This window comes from Manis javanica, chromosome 3, assembly GCF_040802235.1.
Source record: "Manis javanica isolate MJ-LG chromosome 3, MJ_LKY, whole genome shotgun sequence".
Taxonomy (NCBI): domain Eukaryota; kingdom Metazoa; phylum Chordata; class Mammalia; order Pholidota; family Manidae; genus Manis; species Manis javanica.
In genome coordinates, this window is record NC_133158.1 from 208,881,881 (window position 1) to 208,899,740 (window position 17,860).

The window sequence follows — 17,860 nt, forward strand, 5'->3', positions numbered from 1 at the left end:
TTTATCTTAGATGCAGCTTTTGTGTATCTCGAAATGACTAGACAGGAAATGAAAAGAACTTCTGCTTAAGCAAAGGAATCTCATTTCTCAAAGTCAGAGGATTTTACCTGATGATGATTAGAAGAGGGAATGCTTTTTAAGGTGAGCACAGAGAAGGTATTATTATCCTGAAGAATTCTTGGAATACATATTGATAAATTTCAATGTAATGAGTTTGGGAATTCTCTGAAGCCGGGGAACTACACTGGCAGGCAGTAAAATGGTTTTAACACTTTTCTTCAAGTTAGCCGCTTTTTGGTTGCTTTCCTTATTCTCAATCACCCAGACGTCCAGTGGGATTTAGAACTGGCCCTAGTGGACTATCTAGCAGCAAGACGTCATTAGACTATCCCTCATTTCATCTTCTTCTGTAAGAGATTCCTAATACTGGGTCCCTTGACAAATGCCCTAAAGAAGTTTCATTTCAATAACATCGCCTTGTATTTATATAACTTCTGTATCTAAGGAGCTTAAAAACACTTACGGTCCATGCTTCACTACTTAGTTTAACCAAAAAGAAAGTCAACTCATTTCATATGAACAAATGTAAGCTCTCCCTTTGGAGGCAGGTAACAATACTAGCACTTTGTCTCTATGACACATTTCTCTTCCAAGAAGCTCAAAGTAATTTGAACAGCAAAACTACTGGAGGAAATAAAGACCAGATAAGGGAAGTGCTTGGTCTAAGGTAACCCAGTAAAATGGGGACAGAATGGAAATTAAAACCAGAACTTCTGACTCTCTGGTCAGCCTTCCGTTGGCACAAGTATGGTGATGGTAAATAAAAAAAAAAGTTGAAGGTCACTTCCTTTTGTTCTTTCTTTTTTTTTTTTTGGTATCATTAATCTACAATTACATGAGCAACATTATGGTTACTAGACTCCCCCCATCAACAAGTCCCCACCACATACCCCATTACAGCCACTGTTTTTGTTGTTTCTTGATATAAATTTGCGCAGTTTCATTTTTCTTGACTAAAAGGAAAAGTTTCTAAATTCTGCCTTGGTTTCTGGATATAAGATTGGATTCTTTATCCTTACGTCCTGGCTGGTTCTCCTAAGATGTTACCAGGGCCCAGGTAGAACGTTCTGTATGGTGAAGTCTTAGTTAACCCAGTACTCAGGGAATGAGGCGCTTTAGTTCTTTGAATCCAGTAGACACATGAAGGCTGCATGATAAATCTTCTGCTTTCACTGCTTGTTATATGTCCTTCTAAAGCTGGGAGCCCCTGGTTGACTCTCTCCTTGCTGAGTCAGGCTCTCAGAGTTCTCTATCCAGTCTGTGGTTCTTCAGTGACAGACCTGCAGATGTATCAGGCATGAGAAATGGGAATGGCCGTGTTCTGATCTCTAGATGTACCCCTGGACTGTATTTTCACCAAACACTGGGGATACTGTGTGTGGGACCCTTACCTGTCCCTTGACCCCTCTGCTCTCTTTCCTTGAATCTAGTTCAAGAGATGTGGCCGGGTGACTCCTCATTCAAAGGGGTTCCGCCACAGTGAAGGGCGGCACACAGGTTCCGGGGACCATGTCTGCAGGTGCCACGGGCACTGCGGGTTGTCAATCTGGGATTTCTGTTCTTCATGTATCTCCCTTTTGCTCTCCTACTGGGAAAACTCAGAAAGCAGTTTGGGAAGGGCAGAACTTTGCTCTTTCTATCTCCACATTGTACTTTTAAAATTGAGATTATTTGACATATAACATGGTGTAAGGTTAAGGGTACAATATGTTAATTTCATGCACTCCTATATTGTAATATGATTGCCATTGTAGCGTTAGCTAACACCTCTATCATATTGCATAATTATCATTTCTTTCTTGTGGTGGGACTAATTACGATCTAATTCCTTACTAATTTCATATTTATATCCATATTGTACTTTTAAAACTGCTGTTTGATGCTTGATCTCATACACTGTCCTGGAGCTGTGCAATTCCTATGTTTGTCATTGAAACTGGGGAGAAAACAATACATTTTTCTATTTCCTATAAAGAATACTCCAGTGCCCCCAAGAGAAATCTATCTTCCCAGTTTCCTTCAAACCATGCGCTGCTGCCACCAAAACAACCCGCCACTGGCCACTCCTGCACTCTTAGGGTGAGTTTTCTTGGTCCAAAGAAATCTGATTTAAGCTCAAGGGAAATCGAAGCTGAGGGATCAGTTGTCTAGAGACTCCAGGCTTCTTAGAGCAAATATTCCATAGCAGAGACCTCTGGGCTGCTTGGCATAGATATGGCAACCTGAACTTGGCCCCCGTCTCAGAGCACATATGGTGTTCCACGTCAGGATCACACACAGAAATATACCATACTGCGCAGGGGGAAAATATTTATGGGATAATAAATGTGAGCAAAGCATGTTTGGGCTCTTGTGTGCATAATTGGCAGTAGAATATGTAGATGAACTGATTCTTATTTTCCCCTCTAAGGAGCTGTGGCCAGAAGCCCTCTCAGACACACTAAAGAGCACAGTCTTCAACTCCAGGGCCAGGGGTAAGGCTGGGGGAACAGGACCCTGTTTCCTGTCTTAGCACTGATGCTTCCAAAGGACACAGAGGCTGCGATGTGTGACCTGACTGAACAACTAACGTGGGATTATTTCCTTCTAAAAATGGGTTATATATTTTTCCATATGGAGTGTGGCCAACCCGAAGAAGCAGGCTTTATGGAGACCCCTGCAAACACCAAGAAGAGGTTGACATGCTAGAACCATTGTCTTGGCAAATAGGGAAAAAATCCAGGGGAAATTGCCTCATTTGGATAAATATCTCTGAGATGTCAGTCTCATTGGTCAGGGATTTTCAGAGAATTCAGAAAGTACATTTTCAACCATACACTGCATCACATACTCTGTGATCCTTCAAACATTACTGCAACGTTATTGAATAGTTGCACTTTAATTTTCAAAAAGCCCATTGACAACAAAAAAACAATGAAAAAAATCTCAACAGATTCAAAGGTTAGATTTTTGAAATTCCACTTTCTGTGACTGTTGTACAAGCATACTAGTAGAGGGGCAGATTTATTGAATAAAAGAAATATTAGCGTTCAAATATAATTTGTACAATTATCATGTAAATCTTTAAATAAAATCTAAAACTGAGGGTACAAGTCTTTTTGTGAAAAAAAAATACCTTGTAGTTTTCCTGCCTGCTTGCTATTGTTATGCAGTGCGTAGATTTCTTTTCACATTCTTTTTGCATTATTGTAACAGACAAGTCTAAGACACTGTCTAATGTTAATTCTACACACTGCTGCCAATTATAATCAGAGCTAGTCAAAATAAACAAATTAAACAAATAAACATGTCAAAACATCTCTGAGTTAGCGAAAATAAGCCAAGTCTGAACTCTCTTAGTGTTTTCGGTATAAATGATGGGCTGTGGGTTCTAAAACGCCCCATAACATTTTTTCACCTTTGCTAGGGGGAAGGTGGGTCAGTTTAGAATTACAGTGCAGCTTAACTTTGAGAAAGGGGTCTGTGACTGAAACCAAATCAAACCCAAATGTTGCTGGCTTCGCCTAGGGTAGTAATGATCTGCTGCATGCTCTAAATGCTTGAAAAAAGAAAGAAGCAAAGAAAGGAAAAGCAGTTGATTCTTTGCTGACGCGATGCCAGAACCCCTAAATCACTGGAGAGGCTGAACACAACACAGGTGAAAATATACCAAAGGCGGATGTACATTTCAATATGAAACATACTGTCACTGTGACATTTCCCAATCAGCACATTTAAAATACTAGGCAATTAAGTTAGAAATCTCTATTGGCTTCAAGAAGGAATATAAACCATGACTTTGCTACCCAAGTAGGATATCTTGGCCAGAGCTAGGCTTACATAACGAGGGATATGAAGTAGAAAAGGGTGAGTGAGTGAGTGAGTGACTGAGTGAGTGTGTGTGTGTGTGTGTGTGTGTGTGTGTGTCTAGTGGTATGTTAACCAATAAAAATATGAAGAAAGGTTAGGGGAGAAGGCTGTCACTCTGGCAGGTGGTTCTCGTAAAAAGGCGATCTCTTGAAGTTCAAGAAACTTGAAGGTATCTACACACACTCCTGGGCAGCATGCCACAAAGCAGGTGATTCAGGCAACCCCTCAGTGGTCCTCATACAATGAATGCCAATCTGGCACCAACTCTGTGCCAGGCTCAGGGCAACTAAATGATCGGGGCTCCGTCCATTGCCTCCAAGGACTCTCCAGTGCTCCCCACTGGGAAGCTGAAATGTTGGTTTCAGAGAGAAGTGAGTGATGGGCAGCAAGGCAGAGCAGGGGAGAGCAGGCTCTGACATCTCTTACTGTTCCAATTTCACCTTTCACTTGTCAAGGAAGAGGATTTGGGCAAGGTTGTACTCCAAGGACGGGGGCTTTGCAAAGGCGTGTGAGGAGTGACATTCGCTGCCTCCAGAAGACGGAGGACTTGATGACTTCTCTCGTCTCCCATGGCTTTTATTTTTAATGTGTACTGCATATGGAAGGGAAGGGGCTCGGGGTGGAAATCATCGTGCCTTTGAAATGTTGTTTTCTGAGGACAATATACAGAATCTTGGTTATTAACAACCTCTCACAAGACAGTTATTTTTGGAGAGGCCTCTTAGGAGGCAACCTCTTGGAAGTGAACTCATTTATTTTGCGTCTCACTGTCCTGCCATTTCCTGCAGAGAGAGGGGAAAAGTGAAACCACATGTTTTGAGGGGCGAATGGAGGAAATCCCTTCGAAGACAAATGACGACTCCTCTCCCCTGGCAATTAGTCAAACCTGGGCTTCAGGCCAGCCCAGGTGTTCCCAACTGTGTATAAATTTGCCAAAGAACAATGAAAATAGCAGCTGATTGTGCTGACAGATTCTTCTGGTAATTTCCTGTTGTTTGGCATCTTCATGTTACTTTCCCACAACTATGGCTGCTGATGAAGCCTGGGGCCCTTCGAAGTAATTTTCTAACTCTCTCCTTACCCCTTTCTGTCATCCCACCAGCAGCAGCCTCTTACCCACAACTTAAAAGAAATCAAAATGTGAGACCAAGTTAAAAAATATTTCAGAGTGGGGGATTTTTTTTCTCCTTTTCCCAGATGTTTGAATTTTATCCCCTTGCAAAAAACATATTTTAATGAGTCTGAATTTAAAAGAGGGGGAAAAATGATTTGCACCTGCATCGTATAGAGTTTCTTGGCAACTGGGAGCTAGGATTCGGGTTCCTTCTGATTCTCCGTTGTATGAGTTGGAAGCCTTCCTTGTGCCGTCCATGAGTATCTAATCTCAGTGAAGCTGGGTCAGTTGGTACTGGTGTTGAGCGAGCCTGGACTCCCGCCTGGCACTGACCAAAATGGGCAGCCCCAGGACTGGACGCCATTTGGGTGTCTCCTGCCTAAACGAGGGACTTTGCTCCACTACTGTGTCCCGTTCCCACTCGTCAGTTTAAGAAAATGAAGCTACCATTACGTATGGGTGGAAGTTACACGTGCACCCAAAGCATTTGGGGGTGAAATGAAAATAAGGGGAACTGCACAATTTTCTCAAATCTCCACATTATCCAATCTGTCAGGAAGCTATGCATATTTTCTTGGTTAGAGCAACTATGTAAAAGGTTTTTTTTTTTTTGGAGGGGCTGGGGAGCTGGAGCTATTGTTGAGAAGCTGCCAAAGAGCTGGTTTCTTTCTCTTCACTTCTCCCTTTCCTGGCCCCTCAAAGCCCCAGAGGAGAGAGTAACGTGAATACTGCAATGTGGGTTTGCAAAAGAGTTGCTTAGGATATATTAGACTAGAGCACAATGTATTGAATTTTTCTAAACAGGGCTCTGTGTTCTCCTGTTAATCAGGACTTCTGGTCAGGAGAATTGCTAACCAAATAAAAAATTCCAGGATAATCCACAGCATTTGAGAAGAGTGTACAGCTCAGAACCTATCACATCTGAAAAATGTCTTGAGATTGGCTCTGAAGTAACTGTCAGTCTATTCTGTTTTGAGTATATATCTCATAGACTGCATTTCTTTTTTGTTTTAGAGCAAGAACCATGGAAAAAACTCATTGAACATAGTTAATATCTGAAAGCAACTGGAAGATATTTTTCAAGATTCCTGGACTTTTAAAAATAATAACAAAACATCCAGGTGAAGGTAGGGCTGGCTGGAGGGTGTCACAGGACACGGAAAATGCTGGTTATCTGTGACCTCTCAATGACTCTCCCATCCCCATTCACATACTCTCCTACCATGTGCTTGGAGGTGTTGATGAAAGGGGTGTAGTTACATTTTTAGAAAAATGCTTTTAATTTATATTATTTGTTATTCCCTTCATCAAGAAAACCATTCATTTTAAAATTTCTTATTCATTAGTTCACAGTTAGTTGAATATTCTCTCTGTGTTGGATATAGTTCACAGTATTCGGTCTACACTATTGGGCATTATTTATTCTCCTCTTTCCCTTTTCAAAATCCTACTCACCCTGAAGGTCCAAGTTCAGGAGACCCTCCTCCACACAGTCTTCCTTTCTTTGAATTCTGATTCTTATTAATCTCCATGTTCTCTAACTATCTTCAGTACACCGTCATTCATCCAAAGAATGAATGAATGCTTAAAGTGTGCATTGTGCAAGGGGGAGGGCATACTATGCTGATTAAGACAATCATGGCTTCATGGACCTTCAAGTAGAATGGTGGAAACAGCCAGTGAAACAAGTACTTACAACATGATAGCTATGCTCAATTCTGTGTGCAGATGGGGAGGAGATGGGAGCAAGAAAGGAGGCCCCAGTGGGTCAAGACGTTTAAGTTGACTTGAAGGATGAGCAAGAAGTCAGCAAAGTGGGTGTGTGTAAACGTCCCAGAGAAGAGCATGAGCAGAGGGGCATGCTGGGGAATGAACATGGAGTGACTGCTTACCCCTGGATGCTTTGGGAACAGAGACAGCTTCCAGGCATACATGGAGGACCAGAGGGGAGGGGGGCTGGTGAGAAGTGAGACCCCAGAAGTAACTGGAGGCCCAATCCTGAAAGGCCTTTAAAACCCTGGTGAGGAATGTGGACTTTATGGGCACGTGGAGCTGTTGAAATGCTTTAAGCAAGAAAAGACACAATTAGGTTTGGATTTTGCAAAGAGGTCTCTGCTTGAGTTGGGAGAATGGATGGGGTGAGGCTGTGAAAGTGGAGGTTGTCTTACACAGAAGTCATACATAATTTTGTGCTCGATTATGTACCATTTTCTTTTCTTCTTTCTTCATTGTTCTGTATATATTATCATTTACTCATTCGCCTGATTATAAGCATCTTGAGACCAGGAACCATATTTTATACTTCTGGACACAGTTGATAGTAGATGCTCAGTAAATACTAGTGTGAGTGTGATTTTACTTTTATGCCACTTCCTTGCCAGTTTGCCATTTTGACACCTTAGGCAATGCAATGGCCCTTCATAAATGGGCTGTCAGTGGAGGAAGGGTGTTTCTGGGTGAGTCCCCTGAAAGCACTACCTCAGCCTCAACTTACCAAGATGCAACTCCGCGCTTCACCTTCCTGCTTTCTTAATTCCCAAGAAAGGAGAGTTATGATTTTAGGTGCCACATGCAGTTCCCAACATTTAAAACTGAAGTATTCTGCCACAGGCTGAGCAAATTCCAGTTGCAGGAAAGTGGGACTGTCGAGTTGGGCAGGAGGAGATGTAGCATTAAATTCCCCTGACTTCCCTGGAAACGGGGCTCCCTTCCACCACCCATCAGGCAATTCCTCAATGTCCACCAGGGAGTCTGACCCCATTAGCACTGAGTATTTATGACCAACATTTGCCAGTGATTATATTAACAGTCATGATTATGACTCTAAATGCAACTGTGTGTGTGTGTGTGCATCAGAGGGAGGGAGGTTGAGGAAGAGAGAGCATTCTTGAAGCAAATATATTGTCTCTTTAATACTGGGTCTGTTACCACCAAATTGGAAATTTTGGTGATATACTTATTAAAGATCATAGAGCCAAAGAATGAAGTACCTGGAAGGAACCTTTCACCGGTGAGGATACTGAGGCCTGGAAAGAGCATTTGTCTTTGGCCACACAGTGAGAGACGGCAGAGTTGGAACTAAAACAAGTCTCTTGGCTCCCAGTTCAGGGGTCTCCTTGTGGTGCCCCAGGGTCTTTCCTCTATGTGTTTATTACCATCGCATGGTGCTCGTCTGAAACTGAACCTCAGGGTTTTCATATTTATCCAGGCATTTGATCTTCCCTGCAGTTCCTAGCCACCTACTGGGACATCTGAGGCTGCTTGTCTCCCAGAGGGTTGCAGGTGACACTCACGTTCTGTGCTGGCCTCTCTGGCAGTGACTTGGCCAGGAGCTCAGATTCGGGAGCCCAGGTCTCAGTTGCAGGAGGCCACGACGTTTGTTCCTTCTCTAAGCCCCTGGCTTTCCTGACTGCCTCTTCTGCCACTCTCTACGGCTCCATAGGTCACCTGTGTTGATTTCTGTCTGTCTTCACGGCTGTTAGCTATCATTCCCAACCTTCAATCATTATTTTGGCCACCTTCACAATTTTTGCCATAGCTATATACAGACCATGAGCAATATTTTTCTTCAGATCAACTAATTGTTATTTTTTTACCTAGATAAATGTATTTGCATATTTTATAGCACTACCATAAATGGATAACCATTCCCCAATAAAGAAGGTAACTATAAAAAGAGAAAGAAGACTAACAATGTTATTAAATTCTATCTAGATTCAGGCTCTACAGTTGAGCCCTGCTGTGGATAAAATGAGAGTTTCTGTGGCCAGGATTCTCACCTGGCCCTGCTTGACTAGCTCACTACACATGTGTGGGCAATACATCCTTGTTGATTCTATAAAAAGAGCTCCGCCCAGTGCTCGGGGCGACACGGTGGCAGGGCTGCAAGGCTGCAGGAGAGCAGAGCAGAGGCCGGAGTGGTGGCAGTGCCGGGGACAGAGGCCCAGAGGACGGCTGCACAGGCAGAGAGGCCCTTTCTTTGTTAAGAAGATTAGCCAAAAACACATGAGCAACCACCTCACGCCTGTTAGAATGGTCACCATCAAGAAGGTAAGAGATAACAAGTGCTGGCAGGGATGTGGAGAAATGGAGAACCTTGTGCACTATTGGTGGGAATGTAAATTCAGTACAGCCACTATGGAAAATAGTTTGAAGGATCCTCAAAAAATTAAAAATAGAACTACCATATATATGATCCAGCAATTCCTCTTCTGGGACTATATCTGAAGGAAATGAAAATATTATGTGGAAGAGATACCTGCACCCTCACGTTCATAGCAGCCTTATTTACTGTAGCCAAGATGTGGAAACAACCTAAGTGTCCCATCAGATGAATGGATAAAGAAGATGTGGGGTATGTATACACACACACACACACACACACACACAATGGAATATTATTCAGCCATAAGAGAGGAAGGAAATCCTGCCATTTGTGACAGCATGATGAACCTTTAGGACATTATGCTAAGTGAAATAAATCAGAGGTAGACAGATATAGTATGATTTCACTTAAATGTGTAATCTATAAAACACCCTCAAAAACCGACATCTTAGGAAAAGAGATCAGATTTGTAGTAACCAGAGGCAGGGGGATGGGGCAAAGGAAATTGGAGGAAGTGGTTCAAAGGTACAGACTTACAGTTATAGGAAAAATAAGGCTAGGGCTCCATTGTAATGTACAATGTAATGACTGTAGCTACCACCACTCTGTGATACATAGGAAAGTTGTTGAAAGAGTAGATTCTGAGTTCACATCACAAGGAAAAAAATATTTTACTTTTTCCTTTTTTGTATTTTTATGAGATGATGGATGTTAACTAAAGTTATTGTGGAAATCACTTCACAATATATGTAAGTCAAATAAGTATGCTGTATACCTTAAGCTTATATAGAGCTGTATGTCAATTACATCTCAATAATGGGAAAAAAAGATGACCAGCGAGTGGCAAAGGGTTGTAAAAGCAGACTTTTCCTTTGATTTAATCAGAATTATTAAAAGGTAACTAAGATGAACATTTTCCTAATATGGAACTCCGTGTTTTTCAACCACTCCAGCACTACCTCAAATCTTCTCACTGGTGGTCAGTCCCCTACCTGGGTTAAGCCTGATCCACGGAGTTGAGTTAGTATTTGGGGGGATCATGCACTCTGTGGTTATTGTGAGAAGGCTTTGGCCAGACCTGCAACGTGAACTATCTATTCTGTGTCTCTCCTGTGGACATGCTGGCAAATCACCCCAGGCCACCATAGGGCGCATAGCTGTGATCCTGATTTCAAGCTGTCTGTCACTTTGGCACCAAGTATTACAGCCTAGTTAGATACGAGCGATGCAAATAAAAATAGATCCATCATGTTCTTGATCAAGTGTTTTTGCTCAGTATGGAGTTTGTATTTGATCACAGGAAGAAGCATTCAAGGCTGTCAATGTCCCCCACCACATAGCAGACTCATTTTCTGATATAGAACATGAGAAGTGGACAAATATTTCCCTTTTCCTTTTCTATAGTATATATTCATTGAATGTCCTCTCTGCACAGAGCACCGAGGAATAAAAGGTGTATTATACCACATTGCTGCTTGCTTCCAGGAGGCTCGATGCTCCTGTCTGGTCACAGGGCAAGGGTCTGGGTAGACTGCATGGAGGAGGGTTTGGGAAATGGCAAGACGAAATAGCTCTGCTTTTTCAGTGAGTTCCTTCATATCGTGGGCTTTGTGAAGGGGTGGAGCAGGGCACAGCCAGTATAGTTGCAGGCAGTGGTCGAGAGGGTGAAGTGTGCATGCTGACATCATCTGGTAGGGGCCTGTGAATGCCTTTATCAAATTCAAGGTGCCAATCATCTACTTAGCACATCTGAATTTCAGCGCTGCTATACTCTGGTGACCAGCACCTGGAATGACGAAGAGTATGTGCACTGCATCCAAATCTCAGCTGTGTCACTGTGAATGGTTTGTTCCCGAATAAGTTACTTAGCTTTTCTGGGCTTTCTGGTCCTGGTTAAGTCCTTACCTTGTTATGGGGATAATAATAATGCCAATTTAGAGGACTGATGTGAGAAGTAAATGGTAAAACAACGCTTGGCACAGTGACTGCTCACTAAAGGTTAACTCTTACCTATTGTTAAGAGAATGATTTCAGGATGAAATGAGAACCATTCCAAGGTGTTTACTAATCCATCCAGTAAGTGTGTCCCACAGACTGTAAGCCCAGTAACAAAGGGATTCAAATCAAGGAAAAGGTCACTTAGAAGTGATATTGCTGGAGAAAAATTTGGCACAACGTCCTTGCATTTCTAGCATGCTTTACTTCCTTTTCAGTTTGTGGAATTATATCCCATCTACGTTTTTGGGAAATACGAGCAGGATTCATCACCAGAAGAAGAAAAATCAGAAGAATACTGGCATCTCCACCTTGCTGAATTATTTATTGTTTCTTGCTGAGAAGCGGACAGATTGCTTCTTGCCCTGCTATAGAAGGATTGGATTTGATTCTGTCCCCATACAGTCTGGTGAGCTTATTTTAATAAGAACAACTTAATATTGCAACTGTACAGTGGCTCTTTGACGTCCCTCTAGGCATTCTGCACTATGCACTCTGACCCCGTGCACTCTTCTGGTTATTTCCGATGAGGAAACTGAGTTATCTTCCCTAGGAGGGCTCATGTGAATAATCTTAGAATTGACATTTAAATCCAATCAGCATTTGTGTGTGTGTGCTTGTCAGGTGTCAGACAGAGTACTAGGCATCTTCATGCACGTTATTACATATAATCCTCAAAATAATCCTACGAGGGAGTGATTATTATTACAAACTTATTTAAAATATAAGAGAGCTGAAGAGAGATTATGTAACTTGCCCAAGGTCCCCAGGTAGCCTACATTAGGAAACGAGGCCCAGCTCTGTTTTCTAGAAATTACGCCATGCCCACTTCCAGCAGGCTGGGCTGCCCGAGACTGCACTAGTGGGTAGCCTCTGCCTGCCTGCCTTGTTTTCCCCTTCTTTCCTCTCTCTCCCCACTTCTCTCCTTTCCCCTTACCACTCTCCCCTCCTTCCTTCTTTCCCTCCTGTTTTGTAATTATTTTATGTTTGTAAAATATTGTTTCACAGCTAGTAAGAACAGCTACCGGTTAAAGCAGCCGGGACCTTGGATAAAGTTAATCAAATCTATTCTCTTGATTACCCAACTAAATGTGGAAAATGGAAAGGAACTCTGAGTCCCTTACTGTGCGAGGCATGTGGTAGCCACTCTACAAACACTTTGCAGACCTAATTCCATAGAGGGAGTCTCTGTGCTGAGCGTTATGTCCTCACACGCAGACAGGAAAGCGAGTCTGTAAGAAGCCCCGTGACTGACTGACTTCTAGTTGTATAGCTACAGTGAGTGGCCGAGTCAGAATTCGAAGACGGGTTCCAAATCTCTTCTTGGTGGCATTATCTTTTTCCTAATTGAACATCAGCTTTGGCCAGAATCTGAATTATAGGAGATAGCCATTTTAAAAAAGGCGTAGAAAAAAAAAAAAGAGGCATAGAGGCGTTTGTCCAATGGCAAAAATGAAGGACGCTTCTAGTGTTGAGATCTGAGCAGTTCCCCCTTGGTGGTACCAGGAGATGACCTAAGTGATGGAGATGACATCAAGGCCAGGCAGAACACAGACCGGAGGCACAGGTGGAGCCCGCAGCCCCATCCGCAGCAGCTTCCCTCTCCGCTGACCCCCGTCTTCTCGTATGAGGATAAGACGCTGTGTACTTTCCATCCTAAATGATTGCGGTCCTGTGAGCTGTTAAGAAGTCAACCTGTTCCAGGCCCCCATGTTCATGGCATGGGGATTAGAACAAAACAAAGCAGGCAAGCGTTTGACAATACATGAGTCTATGGGAATGGAACAGTGCAGAAGGGCGTGTGTGCTTCTTGTTTATTGACTCTGGTATTTTGGACAAGTCTTTAAACTTTGATTCGTCTCTGTTGTGCTGGCTATAAAATGGGAGATAACGGGTAGCACACATCTCTTAACACTCAGAGGTGCTGAGAGGTTAATTACTTAATGCCTCAAAAACTCCTCGGGCTCCATGGCCAGGGCCAGAAATTGGAAAGGTTTTCTCCCCAAACTTTGTCCTAGTTCCTCTGTCCTGCTCTCCAAGGCTCAAATCTTAGGAGTTCATAGAAGAGTAGAAGCAGAAATGAAAAAGGAGAGTGAAAAAGAAAAGCACTGGGAAGAGAAGTGGTGTGTAGGATGCTGCACTCAGGAATGTTTTGCATTCTAAAGAGAAGCATCCAGAAGAAGATGCAATGACTTACTGCTTGAATAGACGCTTGGATTACTTCTCTGTGGTGAGAAGTAGATAAAACGGTGTGAATATTTTGAAAGTGAGCCCTTCTGTGGTCTGAGGTGAGCAGCAGATTGATTTCTGTAAACCTATGAGTCCTCGGATTGGACCTTGTCACTCTCCTTGCAACTTCCGCTCCTTCCCTCCGTGTGCCCCCCCCTCTTCGCACCTGTTGTTTCTGGCCTGAGCTACGACCTAGGGCCACAGCTGAAGGGCAGAACATCATTAGCCTATTGGGCAAATGACTAGGTGCTAAGGAGAGCACTGACCTTGTTCTGTGGGACAGTCTTTCCCTTTAAGTCGAAGTCCTATCTCCTGATGCAGCTCCTGGAACCAAGGTCTAGCTCCCTGTGGCCCCTGCCTTTGTGCCCCGCCTGGCAGCTGCAGGGTGAGGCAGAGAAGTGAGCCACACGTTATTTTTTCTAATCAGAGGGAAACAATTTTTCGCACTTAACGGTTTTGCAGACAGAATCCACAGCATTTTTATCACAGGACCCAATGAAGAACCAGATTTTTTCCATTTTAATCTCCTTCATTCAATAGATTCAAAACAACGTTTGCTTTATGATAGATACCAGACAATAAGCAAGGGCACTTAGATACCTTTCCTTACCTTGATTTTACCAAGGTGCTAAGTATCTTATGCCTTGAAGTTTTGGCAAAATAATTTCATGTCTCCATTATTTGTGTCATGTGAAAACTGGAGTTCTTGTGTGGAAAGGTTTTTCCTTATGACCAAGAGCATTTCATTTAAGTTCTTCTGTGCATCCATGGGTAGTGCATTAAAGCGTGATGTATGGGAGTGTTTGGAATTGGGGAGTCCTTGGGGCTGACCCAGGGTAATATTCCTAGGTTCCCATTATGCACTTGAAATATGGCTTCTCTCTGGCAGGTATAAGGTAAAAGGTTTTTCTTTCTGGCAGAAGGGTAGGTTCATTAAGCTGCTTTAAAAAAAGTAACAAATTTTTTTCTTATACTGAACCTCTTTAAAAGTTATTTTTATTATATAAATTTCAGGTCGATAGCATTATAATTCAACATGTGTGTATACATTACAAAGTGACTTCTCCCAAAAGTCTAGTTCCCACCCATCACCATACCACTGACCCTCTTCACCATTTGCCCCACCTCACAACCTCTCCCACTCTGGTAACCACTCATCTGTTCTCTGTATCTATGAATTAGCTTTTGTTTGTTCATTTATAAAAAGATTGTATGTGTGAGTGAAATCAGATATTTGTCTTTCTCCTTCTGACTTATTTCACTTGGCATAATTCCCTCAAGGTCCACTCATGTTGTCACAAATGACAAGATTTTCTTTCTTTTTATGGCTAATATTCTATTGTGTATATATGTACCACTTCTTTATCCATTCATCCATCAGTGGACACTTAGGTTATTTCCATATCTTGGCTCTTGTAAATAATGCTGCAATAGAATAGAGGTGCACATTGGATAAGTATCCATAATGTCTTCCATAGTGGCTGCACCAATTTACATTCCCACCAGCAGTGCACAGGATTCCTTTTTCTCCATATCCTCTCCAATACTTGTTATTTCTTGACTTTTTTATATAATAGCCATTCTAATTGGTGTAAGGTGAGATTTCAATGTGGTTTTGATTTGCATTTCCCTAGTTACTGATATCGAATATCTTTTCATGTGCCTGTTGGCCATCTGTATGTCTTCTTTGGAAAAATGTGTATTCAGATCCTCTGCCCATATTTTAATTGGGTTGCTTTTTTGTTGCTGAGTTGTGAGAGTTTTATGTCTTTATATATCTTGAATATTAACTCCTTATGAGATGTATGATTACAAACATCGTCTCCCATCCTGTAAGTTTTGATGATTGTTCCTTTGCTGTGCAGAAACTTTTTGTATGATGAAGTCCCACTTGTTTAATTTTTTGCTTCTATTTCCCTTGCTTTTGGAGTCTGATCAACAAAAACATCACTAAGACTGTTGTCAGGTTTCTTACTGCCTATATTTTCTTTTAGGAATTCATGGTTTCAGGTCTTATATTCAAGCCTTTAATCCATTTTGAGTTAACTTTTGTGAATGGTGTGAGCAGTGGTCTAATTTTATTCTTCTTCATGTGGCTGACCAGTTTTCCCAGCACCATTTATTAAAGAGACTGTACTTTCTCTATTATATGGCTCCTATATTATCAATTAATTATCTATATATGTGTGAGTTTATTTCTGGGCTTTCAATTCTGTTCCATTGATCTATGTGTCTGTCTTTGCGCCAGTGCCATATTGTTTTGAATTAGTAACTTTGTAATAGCTTGAAATTAGGGAGTGTGATACCTCTAACTTGTTCTTTCCCAGGATTGCTTTGGCTGTTCAGGATCTTTTATGGTTCCACACAAATTTTAGAATTATTTGTTCTAGTTCTGTGAAATATGCCATGGAATTTTGATTGGGATCACATTGACTAAATTGTTTTGGGTAGTATGGATATTTTAAACAATGTTAATTCTTCCAATTCAAGAGCATCTTTCCATTTATTTGTGTTTTCAGTTTCTTTAATTGGTAACATAGTTCTCAGTGTACAGGCCCGTATCTCCTTGGTTAAATTTATTCCTAGGTATTTTATTCTTTTTGATCCAGTTTTAAGTGGGATTGTTTTCTCAATTTCTCTTTCCACTAGTTATTGGTGTATAAAATGTCACCGAATTCTGTGTGTTGATTTTGTATCCTGTGACTTTACTGAATTCATTTATTAGTCTTAACAGTTTTTTGGTGGAATTATTTCTGTGTATAATATCATGGCATTTGCAGGTCATGAGAGTTTTACTTCTTCCTTTTCAATCTGGATGCCTTTTACTTATTTTTCTTGCCTAATTGCTGTAGCTAAGACTTCTAATACTATATTGAATAAAAGAAGCAAGAGTGGACATTTTTATCTTGCTCCTGATCTTAAAGGAAAAGCTTTCAACTTTTCCCCATTGAGTATGTTGTTAGCTGAGGGTTTGTTATAAATGGCCTTTATTATGTTGATATATGTTCCCTCTATATGCATTTTGTTGAGTTTTTATGATAAATGGTTGTTGAATTTTATTGAGTGCTTTTTCTGCATCTTTTTTTGAGATCATGATTTTTATTCATCATTTTTTAATGTATGTCGCATTGATTGCTTTGCACATATTGAAATATCCCTGCATCCCTGGAATAAATCCCATTTAATGACTGTACATGATCCTTTTACTGAATTGTTGATTTGGTTTTTTATGCATACTATATATGCATCTATGTTCATTAAGGATATTGGCTTGTAATTTTCTTTTTTTGAGGTACCCTTGTCCAACTTTGGTATCAGAGTATGCTGGCTTTGTAAAATGTGTTTGGAAGTTTTCCCTTGGTTTCAATTTTTTTGAAGAATTTGAGAATGGTAGGAATTAAATCTTTGAATGTGGAAGAATCTATTTGTGAAACTGTCTAATCCTGAACTTGTATTTGCGGGAGGTTTTTGATTACTGATTCAATCTCCTTACTAGTAATCAGTCTGTTCACATTTTCTATTTCTTCCTGATTCAGTCACGGAAAAGCATATGTTTCTAGGAATTTACCAATTTCTTCTAGATTGTCCAATTCCTTGGCATTTAATTGTTTATTGTAGCCTCTTACAATCCTTTGTATATTATATTAGTTGTAACTTCTATTTCATTTCTGATTTTTTAAAAATCCTCTCACTAGAAAAGCCAAAAAAAAAGAGAGAAAGGTTTGTCATTTTTTTTTATCATTTCAAGGAATCAACTTTTAGTTTCATTGATCTTTTCTATTGTCTTTTTAGTCTATTTCACTGATTTCCACTCTGATCTTTATTATTTCCTTCGTTCAACTAACTTTGGGCTTCATTTGTTCTTTTCCTAGTTCCTTTAGGTATAAAGTTACATTGTTTATTTGAGATTTTTCTTGTTCATAGAAACCTTCTTGAAACTACCATATGGAAAGTCAGAGACTGCTGCCTACAGGATCCATCTCAGGAGAAGTCGCCTTCTCACCCAAAGCCTTGTGGGTAAGTGCTGGCCAAGAGCATCTATGCGCTGGATTTGCCGGAGACAGAAGCAATTGACCTCTGGTGTTCATTTTGCAACTAACAAAGAACCAGAGGAAACTTTCCTGAAATGTTTGCTTAAGGGAACAATGAGGAAGCAACTGCTGGCTTCTCTTAAAAAATCTGTTAAGTCTGAGAACAGAAAGATGTCTCCTTTTGATCATAAAAAAAAGAAGGAAGACTTTTATAATGTCAAATGTAGGCAAGGGATGATTCGTGCTTCCTCCCTTGCAGGAGGTGACAGTTCCCCTGGTAGTAATGGTAAAGCCCTTCCTGACTCTTAAACCAGACTGCCCCCCAGCTAAGCTGGGTAAGGAATGAACGTGGGTGAGGCAGAGAACAACTTGGGCAGTGCAGATCGTTCACCAGACGGGGCTTTGATGACAAGTAGGGTTGATACATTTCTTACCTAGAAATTATTTCATTAGAAGGGACTATGTTACGGCAAGATA